The sequence below is a fragment of the Schistocerca piceifrons genome, chromosome 9 (genome assembly GCF_021461385.2).
Source record: "Schistocerca piceifrons isolate TAMUIC-IGC-003096 chromosome 9, iqSchPice1.1, whole genome shotgun sequence".
NCBI lineage: Eukaryota > Metazoa > Arthropoda > Insecta > Orthoptera > Acrididae > Schistocerca > Schistocerca piceifrons.
Genome location: NC_060146.1, coordinates 86,410,233 through 86,428,402, shown reverse-complemented (window position 1 = coordinate 86,428,402; position 18,170 = coordinate 86,410,233). Strand labels below are relative to the sequence as shown.

The 18,170-nt window shown below is 38.7% G+C and overlaps 1 protein-coding gene and 1 non-coding gene across 3 annotated transcripts in view; both read right to left on the bottom strand.

Moving 5' to 3' along the window:
* The window catches only part of LOC124717384 (diablo IAP-binding mitochondrial protein-like), a 103,867-nt gene that overhangs the window by 77,149 nt on the left and 8,548 nt on the right, over window positions 1-18,170 (bottom strand). The gene's annotated exons all lie outside the window — the stretch shown is intronic.
* Trnas-uga lies at window positions 8,138-8,212 on the bottom strand. Its single transcript has one exon. It is a non-coding gene; the product is annotated as a tRNA-Ser (tRNA).

The following is an 18,170-nucleotide window of genomic DNA, read 5'->3' as shown; positions in this document are numbered from 1 at the left end:
GTAAGAAAACTCTTACTGAGGAAGGCTTCGTGGAACCCCTTGACATATTTAACACAAAATCTTTTGTCTTTTGAATGGGAATAACAGTGCAAATTGATCTGTTCCACCTGCACATGTACTGGGGCATTCAACTGAACAGCAAACGATCTTGAAAACAGCTCAAAATTACGTCTAGCATTTGTGGTATCCTGAAAGTATTTAGAAAACTCTTCCTGTAAGCCCTGCAACACTGCAAAGAATTCTCGAACATTCGTATATTCTACAATGCCACAGAGCTTACACAACTGGACAGTGTTCTTTGTCAGAAGCTGACCACTCCACAATGTGATTTTCTTTTTAAATTGAGCCAACTTCCCCCATCAAATAACAAATAAGTTGCTTCCCACCTAACATCAACTTTCTGAGGGAAGTCCACTAAAAATGAGAGTTGTGCAATACATTCTCGATCTTCTAATTTTTGTTCCCGTTTTCCTTCTTCCTTCATACATTCAACAATAGTGGGTCTTAAATCAAAATTTTGTTCCAGGCATGCCCTTTGACTTAACCAGTCTAGTTTGCTGTAATATAACATCTCCGTACTCTAGTTAAGTTACATCAAAAACTGTTGCAACTAACAACTTAATCATGCATGCAACTTGAGAAAATTTATTATTTGTACCACCAATTTCACCACCTGCTCCGTGCCTTCAGAAAGCACAAAGTGCATCTTGATGTACAAAAAAATGAATTCTATACAAATCTTCTGTTGACTGTTGTGAAGTTTTGCTCTTTCGACTAAATCTGTACATTCTTCGTTTATAGTGTTGGAACGCTGATCTATAGCAAAAAGATTGCTATACCTGTTGATTATTTGACTGTGCAATAGATTTGAGAATTTTCATCCTTTCCTTTGAAAAAGAATTGAGATTCCCACTCACTTTGAAGTCTTGGGACAACAGATTGCTAAACTTCCTCTTTTTGTGCAATTGGCCACTGGACCTTTGAACTTACTGTAAACAGTGATCAAATAGTGAAGGATAAATAGTACTGTCACTACGATTCTGGCAAACTGAGGAAAGTCAGGCCGACTGAAAAGTGCCACACCAAATGCTGGAAGAAAAATTACCCAATCGCACTGCTAAGTGAAATGTCGCACTGTACCAAGCGGGACAGAGCAAAACCGAAACATTCTAAACGGGGCAGAGCACTGGACCACACACGTGCGGCACATTGTGCACATATAAAATTTTGCATGCCACAATAATGTCAGCCAACTCTAATAGCAGATGCTGCAAGAAAGGCATTCTGTATCACAGTGTAGCCTACTGTTGAAATTCTAAGAGCATACATTCGTAGAAGGGTCAATCGACATATTGTTTCCTCCCACCTACATTTTGAAGAAAAGCCATTAGCATAAAATTAGAGAGATTTGAGCTCGCACTGATTCTTACCTACAATCGTTCTTCCCTCGAACCATCCGTGACTGCAAGAGGAATGGGGGAGGGGGTGGGAGGGAGGCAGGAGCTGGGAGGGGGTCGACAGTGGTATACAAAGTACTCTCCGCAGTGGCTTGCACAGTAAGTACATAGATGTAGATGTTCTGAGAACCATTCATCGGCACAGAATCTGCAAGCATTCTTCAGCCAAGTAGATCACTAAGTAATATCCCCATGCAATGGACAAATCAGCAGCAACAGTGTCACATTCACTCACTTCTAGAGACACTGTGGAGAGGTTTGGAATTTAATCTGGTAATTAGGAACTTTACACCACCATCTGCCCAAACACTGATAGTGAAAATTTCAGCCTCCACCAGGACTCAAACCATTGGACCTCCGAGTCAAGTGCCACCACACAGGCGTGCATTACCGACCTTAGTTATGGAGATGGGAGAGTGGGGGGGGTGGGGGGTTGTTTAAGATAAAATTAGACTCATAATAGCAAACACAGCAGCATGTAAATAAACATTCTTTCCCTGCCCAGTTCTTGCATAGATGACAAACAAAACATGTGGAGGTGTTGGTGTTAGTGATGGGGAGGAGGGAGGGGGGGTGGGTGAGATAATGAGTTGTCAGCAATATAACACAGTATTGATGATAAAATTTTTTCAGGCTTCCAGCCGCGTCCAGTGGTTTAAAATCCACGGGCTTTTGGCAAAGTTCTCCTCGTCCATTGTCGAGTGGTGACAGTCGAACCATTGCTGCTACCACCCTAACATATATAACACAGTGTTAGATAATGAGCTGCAGGCAACTGTTTAGTCCAAAATTGCAAACAAACTGTTAATATAAGGCAGGAGGCAAAGAGACAAAGCCAGAGGCAGTGGAGGTGAAAAAGTGGAAGACTGAGGAAACATTTTTGGAAGCACTGAAGAATGTGACAGAAAACAGAGAATTCACTGTTCGAGCTCGGCATTTGTACAGCTTGAACATCACGTGCTATCCACATGATATGCATTCTTGTAGTTTTTCCATCCAGTTATTAATCCCCACCCCACTGTTGTAAATCTATCGCAAGCTCATCCAGGTTAATGGAGAAGTTCCTCCATGATTTTGTCTTACACATATTAAAGTATCCAAGTCACATATTCTATCAAGCAATGTCTTCTCCCTTTCAGTTTGAAGACAATATCTGAATATTACTTTTTGTTTTGGTCTTGTGTGTTCTTCAAGTGTCTTCCCTTCACCTGGATATAACTAGGTCAAGGGCATTCTTAAGACACTTTCAATAAAAAATTGTTTGTAATTTTCTTCCTTTGTGATACCAAAGGACTCAGGCTCAAACAAACACTGCAACAATAACAGAAGCTAGCAGAGTCTGACACAAAAAATAGACAAAATAGGTACAATACTGATGAAATCTTGCCACACACTGATGAGCCAAAACATGACCACTGCCAGGTCGAATGCCTCCTGGTGGTGTTGCAGACACGTGACGCAGTACAGAAAGCAGGTAAGTAAAAGAGAGACGAATGGGCAGTCATTAAAACAAAGATACGGGCCGCAAATGCGAAAAATCAACTAATCCGAACGGTTTTAACAAAGTGCACACCGTTGTGGCACTGCGGTTGTAAATGAGAATATCTGGAACGGTGAAGCTGGTCGGCTGTTTGCATACCACTGCCATGAGCACTTATGGAAACTGGTTGAAAGGTGGTGAAATAAATAACGACTGGACTGTATGGTATTGGATGACCACATCACAAAATATGGAGGTCAGAGGGTCCCCCACTGTGTAATCCACAATAGCAACGATACATGACAGATCTGACAACACAGAACAATGCTGGTGCAGGTACAAGTGTTTCAGGGCACACTGTTCAAAGGCCATTGTTGTACATGGAATGCCATATCACATGACCCCTACAGGTTCCTGTGTTGACCCAATGACATCATCAACTACAATTACAGTGGGCACAGCATCACCGAGTTTTCGCAGTGGATCAATAGAAACATGTCGCCTGTCAAACGAATCATATTTCTTTTACACCAGGTCTGTGTTTCAGTCCTTACACGGCTTCATCCAGGTGAATGGCTGCTTGAAACATGCACTGGGCCACAGATGCCAATGAGAGCAGAATTATGCTGTGGGATACTTGAGTTGGGCTCGTACGGGATCAGTGGTAGTACTTGAAGACACCATGACAGCAGTGAACTACCTACTTCTCTTCACGGTTGAAGTCTTCTCTCATGGCGATGACATCTTCCAGCAGGATAACTCTCCGCGACACGAGGCCAGAATCGTGGTGCAGTGGTTTAAGGAGCATGGTAGTGAACTAACACTGGTGTCTTAGCCGGCAAATTGGAACACACATTGGATGGCAGATGCGTACCCCTGAACCACCGTCCAGTAATTTGTGAGAATTTAGTGACCTGTCAGTAGACATCAGATGTCCCATACTTCTAGAAACCAATCTAGGACTAGCAGAATCTGTGCCAAGCAGAATCACTGCAACTGTGTTTGAAAAGTGGACCAATGTGCTATTAAACAGGTGGTCATAATGTTTTGGCTCATCGGTATACAGGTGCATGTGCAAATGATACTGGAAGTCGTAGGAGATACAAACACATTTACAGAAATATATGAAATAATGAAAGCAAAAGAAGGAAAATTTGAATTGCTGTAAATGATATGGTAATATCCATTTCTAAGGCCAGATGCTCACCATACAATCTGAAGGCCTCCAACAAATGTTTTAAAGATTTCAGCCACTTGAGTCCCTCCAGTGCCCTTTCTAAACTAGTGGTAATCAAAAGAAAATGGACTCTAGAAAAAATAACAGCAGGACAGAAAGTATCTTGCAAACTTACAGGTATTTAAAAACAACAAAGTGAAAAGTATACTACATCTTTGTATGACTAGCTGTTATAAATGGGTGAGAAGTGAGCATGATGACAGAAGCGGATATAAAGAACTTAAGAGCATCTGAACTAAATATCTATGCACCTTGAGAGAGGTATAGGACTAGAGAATAAGATACACTGATCAGCCAGAACATTATGACCACCTACCTAACAACCGGTACATTCACCTTTGTCACGTACAATAGCGGCGATGCGACACAGCACGGAAGCTGAGAGATCTCGATAGGTCACTGGATTTCATTCAAAGTAGCTGATGTCGTGCTGTTAACATTGGCACATGCACGGGTCATCAGCTGTGGAGGCCCATCGTTACGAGAATTTCGTGCACTGTGTGTTCAGACACAGGTGTAGTCTGCCCAGCATTAAAGTTGCTGCCTGTTCTGTTTTACCAATCTGCCCTGCCTACGACGTCTGACTCTGTAATGAGGGTGGCCGCCAAACCCCATGACATTTGGACGCGGTTTCACAACATTTTGAAGACAAACACTACAGAATTTCTCAAACACCCAACAAGTCGTGCAGTTTCCAAAATGCTCACAACAAGTCTCCGAGCCATCACAATTTGCCCACGGTCAAACTCAGATAGATCGCGTGTCTATCCTATTCTATCACACGGACAGCACACTCACAGACACTACATGCACCGTGAGTGTGTATCTAGCTGGCAGAGCATTCCTCGCCAGGTGATGCTGCTATTGCATGAAGGGTTTTATATGGATAGTAGGTTGGTGGTCATAATGTTCCGACTGATCAGTGTATAACTATGAATTACAGCAACTTGTCGTTGTTCTTGTTGCTGTTGGGGTCTTCAGTCTGACATCTAGTTTGATACAGCCCTCAACACTAGTCTATACTGTGCAAGGCGCTTCTCTCTGCATTTTCTCCGAAAATTATTTTGAGCAGTTAGTCCACGAACCCACGCGAATTGTAAATGGTTGCGAAAACACACTTGACCTCTTAGCCACAAACAATCCAGAGCTGATAGAGAGCATCATGACTGATACAGGGATTAGTGATCACAAGGTCGTTATAGCTAGGCTCAATACCGTTTCTTCCAAATCCACCAGAAACAAACGCAAAATAATGTTATTCAAAACAGCGGATAAAATGTCGCTAAAAGGCTTCCTAAGAGACAATTTCCATTCCCTCCGAACTGACTATGCAAATGTAGACGAGATGTGGCTCAAATTCAAAGATATAGTAGCAACAGCAATTGAGAGATTCATACCCCATAAATTGGTAAGAGATGGAACTGATCCCCCATGGTACACAAAACAGGTCCGAATGCTGTTGCAGAGGCAACGGAAAAAGCATGCGAAGTTCAGAAGAACGCGAAATCCCGAAGATTGGCTAAAATTTACAGACGCGTGAAATTTGGCATGGACTTCAATGCGAGATGCCTTTAATAGGTTCCACAACGAAACATTGTCTCAAAATTTGGTAGAAAATCCGAAGAAATTCTGGTCATATGTAAAGTACACAAGCGGCAAGACGCAGTCAATACCTTCGCTGCCCAGTGCCGATGGTACTGTTACCGACGACTGTGCCGCTAAAGTGGAGTTATTGAACGCAGTTTTCCGAAATTCCGTCACCATGGAAGACGAATGGAATATTCCAGAATTTGAAAAACGAACAACTGCTAGCATGAGTTTCTTAGAAGTAGATACCTTAGGGGTTGCGAAACAACTCAAATCGCTTGATACGGGCAAGTCTTCAGGTCCAGATTGTATACCGATTAGGTTCCTTTCAGATTACGCTGATACAATAGCTCCCTACTTAGCAATCATATACAACCGCTCGCTCACCGATAGATCTGTACCTACAGATTGGAAAATTGCGCAGGTCGCACCAGTGTTTAAGAAGGGTATTAGGAGTAATCCATCGAACTACAGACTTATATCATTGACGTCGGCTTGCAGTAGGGTGTTGGAGCATATACTGTATTCAAACATTATGAATCACCTCGAAGGGAACTATCTACTGATACGTAATCAGCATGGTTTCAGAAAACATCGTTCTTGCGCAACGCAGCTTTATTCGCACGAAGTAATGGCCGCTATCGACAGGGGATCTCAAGTTGATTCCGTATTTCTAGATTTCCGGAAAGCTTTTGACACCGTTCCTCACAAGCGACTTCTAATCAAGCTGCGGGCCTATGGGGTATCGTCTCAGTTGTGCGACTGGATTCGTGATTTCCTGTCAGGAAGGTCGCAGTTCGTAGTAATAGACGGCAAATCATCGAGTAAAACTGAAGTGATATCAGGTGTTCCCCAGGGAAGCGTCCTGGGACCTCTGCTGTTCCTGATCTATATAAATGACCTGGGTGACAATCTGAGCAGTTCTCTTAGGTTGTTCGCAGATGGTGCTGTAATTTACCGTCTAGTAAGGTCATCCGAAGACCAGTATCAGTTGCAAAGCGATATAGAAAAGATTGCTGTATGGTGTGGCAGGTGGCAGTTGACGCTAAATAACGAAAAGTGTGAGGTGATCCACATGAGTTCCAAAAGAAATCCGTTAGAATTCGATTACTCGATAAATAGTACAATTCTCAAGGCTGTCAATTCAACTAAGTACCTGGGTGTTAAAATTACGAACAACTTCAGTTGGAAAGACCACATAGATAATATTGTGGGGAAGGCGAGCCAAAGGTTGCGTTTCATTGGCAGGACACTTAGAAGATGCAACAAGTCCACTAAAGAGACAGCTTACACTACACTCATTCATCCTCTGTTAGAATATTGCTGTGCGGTGTGGGATCCTTACCAGGTGGAACTGACGGAGGACATCGAAAGGGTGCAAAAAAAGGGCAGCTCGTTTTGTATTATCACGTAATAGAGGAGAGAGTGTGGCAGATATGATACGCGAGTTGGGATGGACATCATTAAAGCAAAGATGCTTTTCGTCGTGGCGAAATCTATTTACGAAATTTCAGTCGCCAACTTTCTCTTCCGAATGCGAAAATATTTTGTTGAGCCCAACCTACATACGTAGGAATGATCATCAAAATAAAATAAGAGAAATCAGAGCTTGAACAGAAAGGATTAGGTGTTCGTTTTTCCCGCGCGCTGTTCGGGAGTGGAATGGTAGAGAGATAGTATTGCCAAGCACTTAAATGTGAATTGCAGAGTAGTCATGTAGATGTAGATGGAATGTACATTGTTTTGAATCTTTGTCTTATGCCCCCCCCCTCTCTCTCTCTTTTCCTCCCCCCCCCCCCCCCCCTCCCGCCACCACCACCACCACCACCACCACCTGCCATTACCAAACTGACAATTTCTTGTTTCCCCAGGGTAAGTCCTTACAACCATCCCCTCTTTTAGTCAGAGTGAACTATTAATTTTCTCCCCAATTTGACTCAGTTACTCTTGATTTGTTACACTGTCTACTCATGTAATCTGCAGCATTTCTCTGTAGCACTGTATTTCAAAAGTTTCTAGTCTCCTCATTTGAATTATTTATTGACCACATTTCACTTCAGTACAAGGCAACATTCTATACAAATACATACTGAAAAGACTTCTTAACATTTAAATTTATATTTGATGTTAACAAATTTCTCTTTTCATGAATGCTTTTTATATCCTCTATAGTTTGTCTGGCCATCGTCAGTTAGTTTGGTGCCCAAATAGCAGAACTTACCTACTATGTTCAGATCTTATGCCCTAACCTCTTTCTCTCAGCATCACCTAATTTAATTCATTACTCTTGTTGATGATCATCTTATAATCTGAATGAGATTTTCACTCTGCAGCAGAGTGTGTGCTGATATGAAACTTCCTGGCAGATTAAAAGTGTGCGCCGGACCGAGACTCGAACTCGGGACCTTTGCCTTTCACAGGCAAGTGCTCTACCAACTGAGCTACCCAAGCATGACTCACGACCCGTCCTCACAGCTTTAATTCTCCCAGTACCTTGTCTCCTACTTTCCAAACTTCGCAGAAGCTCTTGTGCAAACAGAGCTCGAAAGGTAGAGCACTTGCCCACAAAAAGCAAAGGTCCCGAGTTCGAGTCTTGGTCCAGCACACAGTTTTAATCTGCCACGAAGTTTCATATCAGCGCACACTCCGCTGCAGAGTGAAAATCTCATTCTGGAAACATCCCCCAGGCTGTGGCTAAGCCATGCCTCCGCAATATCCTTTCTTCCAGGAGTGCTAGTTTTGCAAGGTTCGCAGAAGAGCTTCTGTGAAGTTTGGAAGGTAGGAGACGAGGTACTCGCAGAATTAAAGCTGTAACAACGGGTTGTGAGTCGTGCTTGGGTAGTTCAGTTGGTAGAGCACTTGCCCGCTAAAGGCAAAGGTCCCGAGTTCAGGTCTCGGTCTGACACACAATTTTAATCTGCCAGAAAGTTTCATCTTAAAACCTCTTTTCAAGACACTTCTAAGATATGTCGCTTTGATACGTAACAATATGCAATGTGGTAGCAGCTACAAGTAGAATTGTTTACAATACGCATGGCAGTGATTAGCGAGCTCGCACGCACATGAACAACAAGCATGTGTTCTTATGCACTGGTAAGCGTGCCAAATGAAGTTTAAAAGGTAGTAGCTGCTGCATTAACTGTTAGTTCATATGATAGAACATGGCGAATTTTTTGCTTGTTTTAAATATCTGTGGAAGTTATTGATGCTACGTAAAGAATAAAGACAAAAGCTTATCGTTCAACATGTTAAGACGATGTCCCTGGTAAATATATTCAATTGTGAGGGGGGACTATCTTCAAACCTGATGAAGTAGTTCCTTTCAAGACCTGTAACATTAATTCTTAAGTGTGCAACCATGAGAACAGAACGGCAAGACACTATTTGATGCCTTACACACTTTCCATTCTGTTCAACTGCTCTTCCAAGTCCTTTGCTTTCGCTGTCAGAATTGCGAAGCAATCAGCAAAGCTCCTAGTTTTTATTTCTTTTCCTTGAACTTTAATCCCCTTTTCAAATTTTTCTTTGATTTCTTTTATGACTTGCTCAGTGCCTAATTAAATTTATCAGACGTTAGAGAATATCCTGATTAACACTGATAAGAGTTGGTGGCAAATTATAGGATACCTGAAAGAACAGCAACAGGAAGACTGTATTCCACCAGAAGGATGCACTGTACAAGAACAAGACAGATCGACAATATCCTGACTGACTGAACAAGATGAAGATCTAAGAATGGAGCAGAAACAATTATGTCTGGAGACAGATTCTTAAGATGGCTTAGGTTCACCCAACACTGAAACAGTAGAAGAAGAAGATTTGTACTATTTATTGCCTTCTACAAACTGCAGTTAGCAGTGGATACATAACAGTATATAGTTGTATCCCCAAATTGAAGCAATTCTGGTAGTCTGAACCACTGGACCAAATGCGTAAAGTTCTCAAAACTGGCCAGTCTCAATCACCCTGCATGCAATGGGGCACTCTGCATTATTCCCCTAAATAGCAACACTGCTTATGTTTCCCTAATTTGTCTGTATTGCGGATTAGGCCCTTCGCTGGTCCCACCATTCCAACCACTGACTCCATCAGAGCACAGATGTCACCTAGATGAGTTAACACATGGCTTCTCCCATTTGGATTTGGAACTTCCCACTTTTTCCTTCTGACTTCTTGAATGATTTTGTCACTCACTACATTAGAAAGTACTGGTCAATTAGTGTCAACTTGCTGCAGACATGTTAACACCACACTCCCTGTCATTTCACCTTTACTCCTGGCCCTGCTATGCATGTTTTCACTCTATCCATTAATTTCCTCTGTACTTCCCATTCCCTGGTGCCTTGCATGGGTCCCAATTAAAAAGCAAACAGGAACTGGTAGCAAAATAAGGCAGCCAAAGAACAGAATGGAAGTTAGAGCTGAATGTCTTGCCAAAGATAGTCATCAGAGGCTAGAGATGGGTTAAACCTGCCAAGACCAAACATCAACTTCAATCTGTGATGTAATGGTGTCGAGCTGTATGATACTGCATTTTTCAAATGCATATAGGACATAAAACTAACAATATTTAGTATGTTTCTGTATTATTCTTTTGAATGTGGGTTAGGGTGACAGACTGGAGCTAGGTCTAGGTTACGTTGGAGGTGAATTTGACTGCGAATTAGCAAAGTCAACATATGGGCATATAAAATTTTCAAATGCATATAGGACATAAAACTAACAATATTTAGTATGTTTCTGTATTATTCTTTTGAATGTGGGTTAGAGTGACAGACTGGAGCTAGGTCTAGGTTACGTTGGAGGTGAATTTGACTGCGAATTAGCAAAGTCAACATATGGGCATATAAAATCTCTGTTGTGGTGGCTTACTGGTGTGTAGCAAAGTGTGAGGTCTTGGTTAGGTTAAAAAGTGATTAGCTGGTTACAAGTTGGCAAATGTGGCACAAGAGTAATTAAGACACTTATTTAATGCACACTGATTTTGATGAGTGGTTCATGTTTTTGATCGTGTCATGGATCAAAGCACAGCAATAGTATTACAGTCAATCCATATGAAGCGATCAAATGAGGATTGCCTGATCAATTTTAAATATTTTGATTTTGTGTATATGTAACTTGCCTATAACTGAGAAGTTCAAAACGGTTAAAAAAAGAAGAGTTACCTTGCACTGCTACTGTATGGCAGCTATTTTTATTTGTAAGCACGCGACGATTTTTCAATTTGGAGACATTTGCACTAATTTGAGTATCTCTGCATTGGGTTAAAGTCACAACATTGCAATGGATATGATTAGAAAAGTCTCCTCTACAACACAGTTTATTGTCCAATATAATCTAAATTCAAAAGAAACTAGTCAAAATGACCTCTAAAGTTTGGTATTGAACACTTTGAAGATCCACTTTTTAGACCCAAAAATAATAACCACAGAGTGATTTATCAGAATGTATTTTTTCCTCTAGTTAGATATCATAAACTACTAGCCTTATACAGAGCAAGAACAGTGATAAATGTTTCCCAATTTTTTATAAATTTTTGAAATTTGAAAATCTATTTTTTATAAAGTATGGGGCTAGTTATCTCTGGTGGGACTGAATAAAAATTTGACTTTTGTACATTTTGTGCACCTATATCATAGCAAAGTACTGTAAAAATTTCAAAACCGATATCTGACTGTGGACAAAGGTACAAATTTTTGAAAACTACAACTTCTGATCTTATGGTTGTTGCCTATTTAAATAGTTTATTGTTTCATTGTAATAACCAATATTTAGTTAACACTACCAAACTATATTTAGTTATATTATTTATTTTAATAGTAAAATATTAAAAAATTGGAGCTTTTGTGTTAGTTCTACCTTAAAAAGTTGCCCATTTACATCTAGGTTTATTTTCAATTACAAGTTCGAAATGATATAAATAAAATAACAAATGTGTGAAATTTCTCTATTGTTGAGAAGGCTACGGTTTTGTGTGCAAATTTAGTCCTCAAGACAAGTGTGTACAGGAGCTCAGTGGACAGAGTAACAACTCTGCACACGAGCCCAGTAGCCAGTCACAAGTCTGTACATGAACTGTGTACCCCCCACTACATTTGCTGGGTGTGGCATTGTTGTAGTCAGTCTGTTCAGAAACATCTGTTACAATGGCTGTACATACTTCGGCGAGTGTGGAATATTTTACGTGATTTTATCTTGAATGTAATTTTTAATTAACTACAATAATTTTAAAATTTGATAATAAATAAATTTGAAAGACTAATTGAAATGCAATAAAATGGATGAATGGGTGCTCTCTTGGACGTATAGTAAGTGAAAAGTGTCACAAAACAGTTTATGGTTCAATTTCAAAATACTTCAAAAATGTTAATGACTTTGATGGAGATAGACAACCTTTGTTTAAATTATGAGTAGGTTCTTCTGTATCATCATTTTGTGAGTACCACGAGAAAAAATATATTCTGAAGTACAATCATACTTTTGGAAAAACTGCACTCATCCACTCAACGTTCATAAACAGCCAGATATTAAAAGTTTGAGGGAAATAAAACTTTAACATTTGACCTTGTTAAGTGCGAGTGAAACAGCTTCCCAAGTGAAAGTTAATGTGACTTCTGGAAATGCCCTGTGTCCAAATTGTTACTCAAAAATATTTATCATGAATTCAGGACCTGAACCATGTAACCTTGTTAATGACATTTATATTCCTAATGAGGACGATATTAACAAATTCGATTTTTTTGTTCTAATTTAGAGGTATCTCCTGCATCAAAAATAAGAAAATTGAGTAGCGGAAAAAGAAAAGCAGCTGTTAAAATAAAGGCACAAAAAATTTTAGACAAAACTAGAAGAGACTTACAATCATGCTTTAATAATGTATATACCATCAATATTTCTAAAAAAGAAGAAAACCTAGGTCTACCTCCAGAATGAATATTTGAGCTTAACTGATAAATTAAAAAGTAAGTGTTCAGTGCCACCTAAAGAGGAAAAAGTTTAAATTTAATGTTTGCTCCCTGACTCATGATCACAAACAAGGAGTTCACCATTTCTGAATGTTTTGTCAGACTAGCCCGAAACTTAGTGAAAGAGCAAGGATCCTATCGGTTTTAGGCAAGAAGAAAGGAGTAGGTGTAAGTAGAGAAACGACTGAAAAGATCCAGCAGTTTTTTTGAAGACGATGAAAACAGTAGAATGTGCACAGGCAACAAAGATATAAAAACAGGTGTTATAAATGGTGTTAAAGTAACAAAGCAGAAACAACTAGTGCTGTCAGATATAAATTAAGCTCCTGAACACAAAATTGGAAGTTCAAAATTTCATGACCTTCACCATAAGTGGTACATTTTCGCTGGCTTCTCAGGAACATACTGTGTATGTGTTTGTTTATATCATCAAAATGTCAAACTGATGAATGCGGGTGCAAAACTCAATGATGTTAACTACAAAGAGTTACTAGATTTAATGGTCTGCAACACCAACAATTATGACCATATGATGAGTTTGTATGATAAATGCTATGGTAAAGAAACTGCTCGTGAATAGTTAAACGAATCTGAGGAGGAGATGCCTGAAAATGTTAACCTACAAACAGTGGGCAGAATAGACACAGCTAAAATGATAACAGTGGTTAAATCTCAGGAAGATTACCTTGAATCTTTAACTGGTAACTTAGAAAATCTCAAAAGTCACCACTACATTTCAAAATCCAAAGTAAGTTTTTGAAGGGCAAGAAAGCACAACTTCATGAAACTGAATGCATAATGGTAGCTGATTTTGCAGAAAATTTTACATTTGTGATTCAGGATGCAATACAAGGATACCACTCGGTCAATGACGTGGCATAATGCATCCATTTGTTCAGTACTTCAAAAATGAGAATGATGAAGTTTGCAGTTCTTCAATTTGCAATCTAATTGACTACATGGAGCACTACACTTCGACTGTTCATGTGTTTCAAAAGTATGTAACAAATGAATAAAAGAAATTGAGAAGCTCCTATACTTTTCAGATGGAAGTGGTAGTCAATACAAGAACAAAAAGATTTTTTCAAATCTTTGCAGCCACACAGTATATTTCGAATTGGAGGCCGAATGGCACTTTTTTGCCTCTTTTCGCCATGGTAATGATGCAAGCGATGAAGTAGGAGGTACAAAAAAATGTGAAGCGAGTATAGCCAACCAACACAGAGAGACCACGGACCAAATTCTTACAATAGAGGACATGTATGCTTTTTGCAACGCAAGGCATCACCTATTGTCTCATCAAGAAAGCAGATACTGTTCTTCATATGGAAACAACACTTCTAGCCAGATTTAAAAACTGTACAACAATAAAAGGAACAAAGCAATTGCATACATTCCTTGGCATTGCAGAAAACTTACGTCGATGCTATGTAACATCAGAAACAGAAATTTATGAGGATCATTGCGTCAGTAAAATTACATCACTATCTTTAACACTGAATGACATATTGGCATATGCGTATGGTGGACAGTGGTGACTTACACAGGTTGAACGAATAACTTTGCAAAACAATATTGTTTTTGTGCATTTTTACCACCCTGCTGGCCCAAGAATATAATTCAAGAAATCTAGTATTGATAATGTTTGGATACCAATGAAAAACGTATTAAGGAAACGTTCAGCGCTTGAACGTACCACAGCAATTGGGAGGTCTTACTCTGTATCACTAAAGCTTTCTGAAGAAATAAGTGTTCTTAACCATCCCTGCTAGTATTATGAAGCACCACATCTCGAAAGTATGTTAAAGGTCAATCCTAATGAAGTGGTCCAATGTGGTTGCTTGACTATTTTTAAATATTTTAATTTTTTTATATGTGATTGCCCTATAATTGAGAAGCTCAAAACAGTTTTTAAAAAAGTTTTACCTTTCACCTTTACTGAATGGTGGCCATTTGCGTAAGTGTGCGACGATGTTTCAGTTTAGAGACATTAGCAAAAATATGAATATCTCTGCACTGGATTAAGTTACAACATTGCAATTAACATGATTGTTTTTAGAAAGGTATCCTCTACAACTTTGTCAATTACACAAAATACCCTTAATTCAAAAATAGCAGGTCAAAATGACCTCCGAAGTTTGGTGTCCAAATTTTCAAAAATCCACTTTTTAGGCACAAAAATAACAAACAAGGAGTGATTTCTGAGAGACTATTTTTTTTCCCATAGTTAGATATCATACACTACTAGCCTCATGTAGAGCAAGAACATTTACCAATGTTTCCTAAATTTGTTTACGCATTTTTGAAATTTGGAAATTTTCATGTTATGCAAAGTTTGGGGTTAGTTATCTGAGGTGGGACAATATTAAGATATTATTTTTGCACTATCTGTAAACCTATATGATACCAACATATTGTAAAAATTTCAACATTGATATCTGACTGTGAACAAAGATATGAATTTTTGAAAATGAGGAGATAATTCACATTACTCTACAACTGATCTTGTGGCTGTTGCCTATTCATGTGTGATATTGGTGGGATATAATCAATTATTACCGAAGTTAGGTACTGAATTATATATAGCATCACTGAAATTAACATTTATATTATCTGGACACAATTAAAATAAATATTTCAATTAACATTCTTCGAGATACGACTGCTCCTAAACCTGGCAGTGAATGTCAAGAACACATTTCGTCACACAGCTTCTGTGATATAGAATTAGACCTCCCAGTTGCTGGGGTAAGTTCAAGCACTGAAAGTTTCCTAAAAACAATGTTTTTTCATTGGTATCAAAACTTTGTCACTAGTAGATTTCTTTAATGATGTTCTTGGGCCAGCAGGGCCATAAAAATTCACAAAAACGATGTTTTCCAAACCTATTCTTTCAACCTCTGCAAGCCACCACTGTCCATCATACACACATGCCACTATGTCATTCAACATTAAAGGCAGAGATGTAATTTTACTGACACAATGATCCTCATAAATTTCAGTTTCTGATGTTACACGGCACTGAACTAAGTTTTCTGCAATGCCAAGGAATTTTTGGAAATGCCTTGTTGCTTTTATTGCTACATAGTTTTCAAATCTGGTTTGTAAGTGTTGTTTTCATATGCAAAACCATTTCTCCTTTCTTGATCAGAAAATAGGTAATGCCTTTAATATTATCCTTGCAAAAGACAGACATGTCCTGTACTGTGAGAATTTGATCTGTCGTTGGGTCTTCATAGGCTGGCTTTACTTACTTCACGTTTTGTTGTACCTCCTACTCCATCACATGCATTTTTACCATGGAAAGACGCAAAAAAGTGCCATTTAGCCTACAACCCAAAGTCTACTTTGTGGTTGCACAGATTTGAACAATTCTTTTTGTTCTTATACTGACCACCACTTCCATCTGAAAAGCGTATCAGCTTCTCAACCTTGGGAATATTTTCTTTTATGAAATTTATTACATACTTTTGAAATACATGTATAGCCAAATTGTTGTGCTCCAAGTAGTCGCTTAGAATGCAAACTGAAGAACTACAAACTTCATCTTTCTCATTTTTAGAGTAGAGAATAAATGGATGCATTGTTGCCTGGTCATTGACCCAGTGGTACCCTTGTATTGCATCCTGAATCATAAACTTAAAATTTTCTGCAAAATCAGCTAGCACTATGTATTCAGTTTCATAAAGTTGTGCTTTTTTGTGTTTCAAAAACTTACTTTGGATTTTAGAAACATAGTGGTGATTTTTGAGTTTTGTAAGTTATCAATTAAATATTCCAAGTTCTCTTCCTATGATTTAACCAGCTATCATTTCTGCCCTGTCAATTGTGACTTGCTATGTGAAGGTAATACTGTCTGGGATTTCCTCATCGTATTCATGAAACAATTCAATAACAGTTTCCTTACCAGGGCATTTATTACACAAACTCATCATGCAGTCGTAACTTAGTGTCACAGACCATTAAATATAGTAACTCTCTATAGTTAAGATTACTGAGTTTTGCATCCGCAATGATCAGGTTGGCATTTTGATGATATAAAACAACACATATGGAGTGTCTCCCTGAGGATCCAGCCAAAATACACCACTCAGGGCGGAGGTCACAAAATTCTGACCTTCCGATTTTGCATTCAGGATGAGAATTTTTGAAAGCTACATGAAGTCCATTTAAATTTGACAGCACTAGTCGTTCCTGCTTTGTTACTTTAACTCCATTTATAACAACCCTTTTGCCATCTTTGGAACCTGGGCACATTCTACTGTTTTCATCATCTTCAAAAAACTGCTGGATCTTTTTGATTGTTTAGTCACTTATACCTAATCATCTATTCTTTCCTAAAACTGGAACAATGCCTTGCTCTGTCAATAATTTCCAAGTTAGAAACATTGAATTTATGAACTGTTTATTCTCTTGACCATGAGTCAGGGAGCAAACTTAAAATTTTAACTTTTTCCTCTTTAGATGTCAACATTTAATTTCTCTATTAACCTCAAATATTCAGTGTCAGATAATGCTGGCGGTAGGTTTTCTTCTTCTTTGGAAATAATGTTGGTATCTGTATAATTACAGCACGATTCCAATTTTGTATGAAATTTGTTGTACCATATTTTCAATAGCTACTTTTCTTTTTCTGCTACTTAATTTTATTATTTTCCAAGCAGGAGACATGTCTAACTTAGAACATAAAAGTCATTAACAAGGTTACATGATTCTGGTTCTGGATTCACAACAAGTATTTTTGAGTAACAATTTGGGCACAGAGAATTTCCAGGAATCACATTGCATTTCAGTTGGGAAACTGTTTCACTCTCACATAACAAGGACAAATGTTCAAGTTTTAGTTCCCTCAAACGTTTACTAACAGGCTTTTTATGAACTTTAAGTGGACCCTAGCACTTTCTTCCAAAAATGTGGTCGTACTTCAGAATATTTTTCTTCTCGCGATACTCACACACTGATGTTACAGAAGAACTAACTGGAAATTTAAACAAAGTTGGTCTAAGTTCATTAAAGTCATTGACATTTTTCAAGTTTTTTTGAAACTGAACTGTAAACTGTTTTGTGACACACTTCACTTGCTATCTGTCCAACAGAGCACTGTTCATCCATATTATTGCATTCCAGTTAATCTCTCAAAATTAATTACAAATTACACACAGAACAAAGCACACAACACATTCTACACTCTTGATGAAGTATGTGCGCCCACTCTAACAGAGGTTTCAGAACAGACTGTCTACAACGATGCCACACCCAGCAATAATGTATTTCTTTATTGACAATAAACTTAAACGTAAATGGGCATTTTTATTACCATAAAACAAGAGCAAAAGCTCCTATTGTTTAATAATACATTAGTAAAAATAAATAAACTAAATGATTATTGGGTGGCAGTGTTAACTAAATATATGTCACAATTAAATTCTATTACAATGAAACAA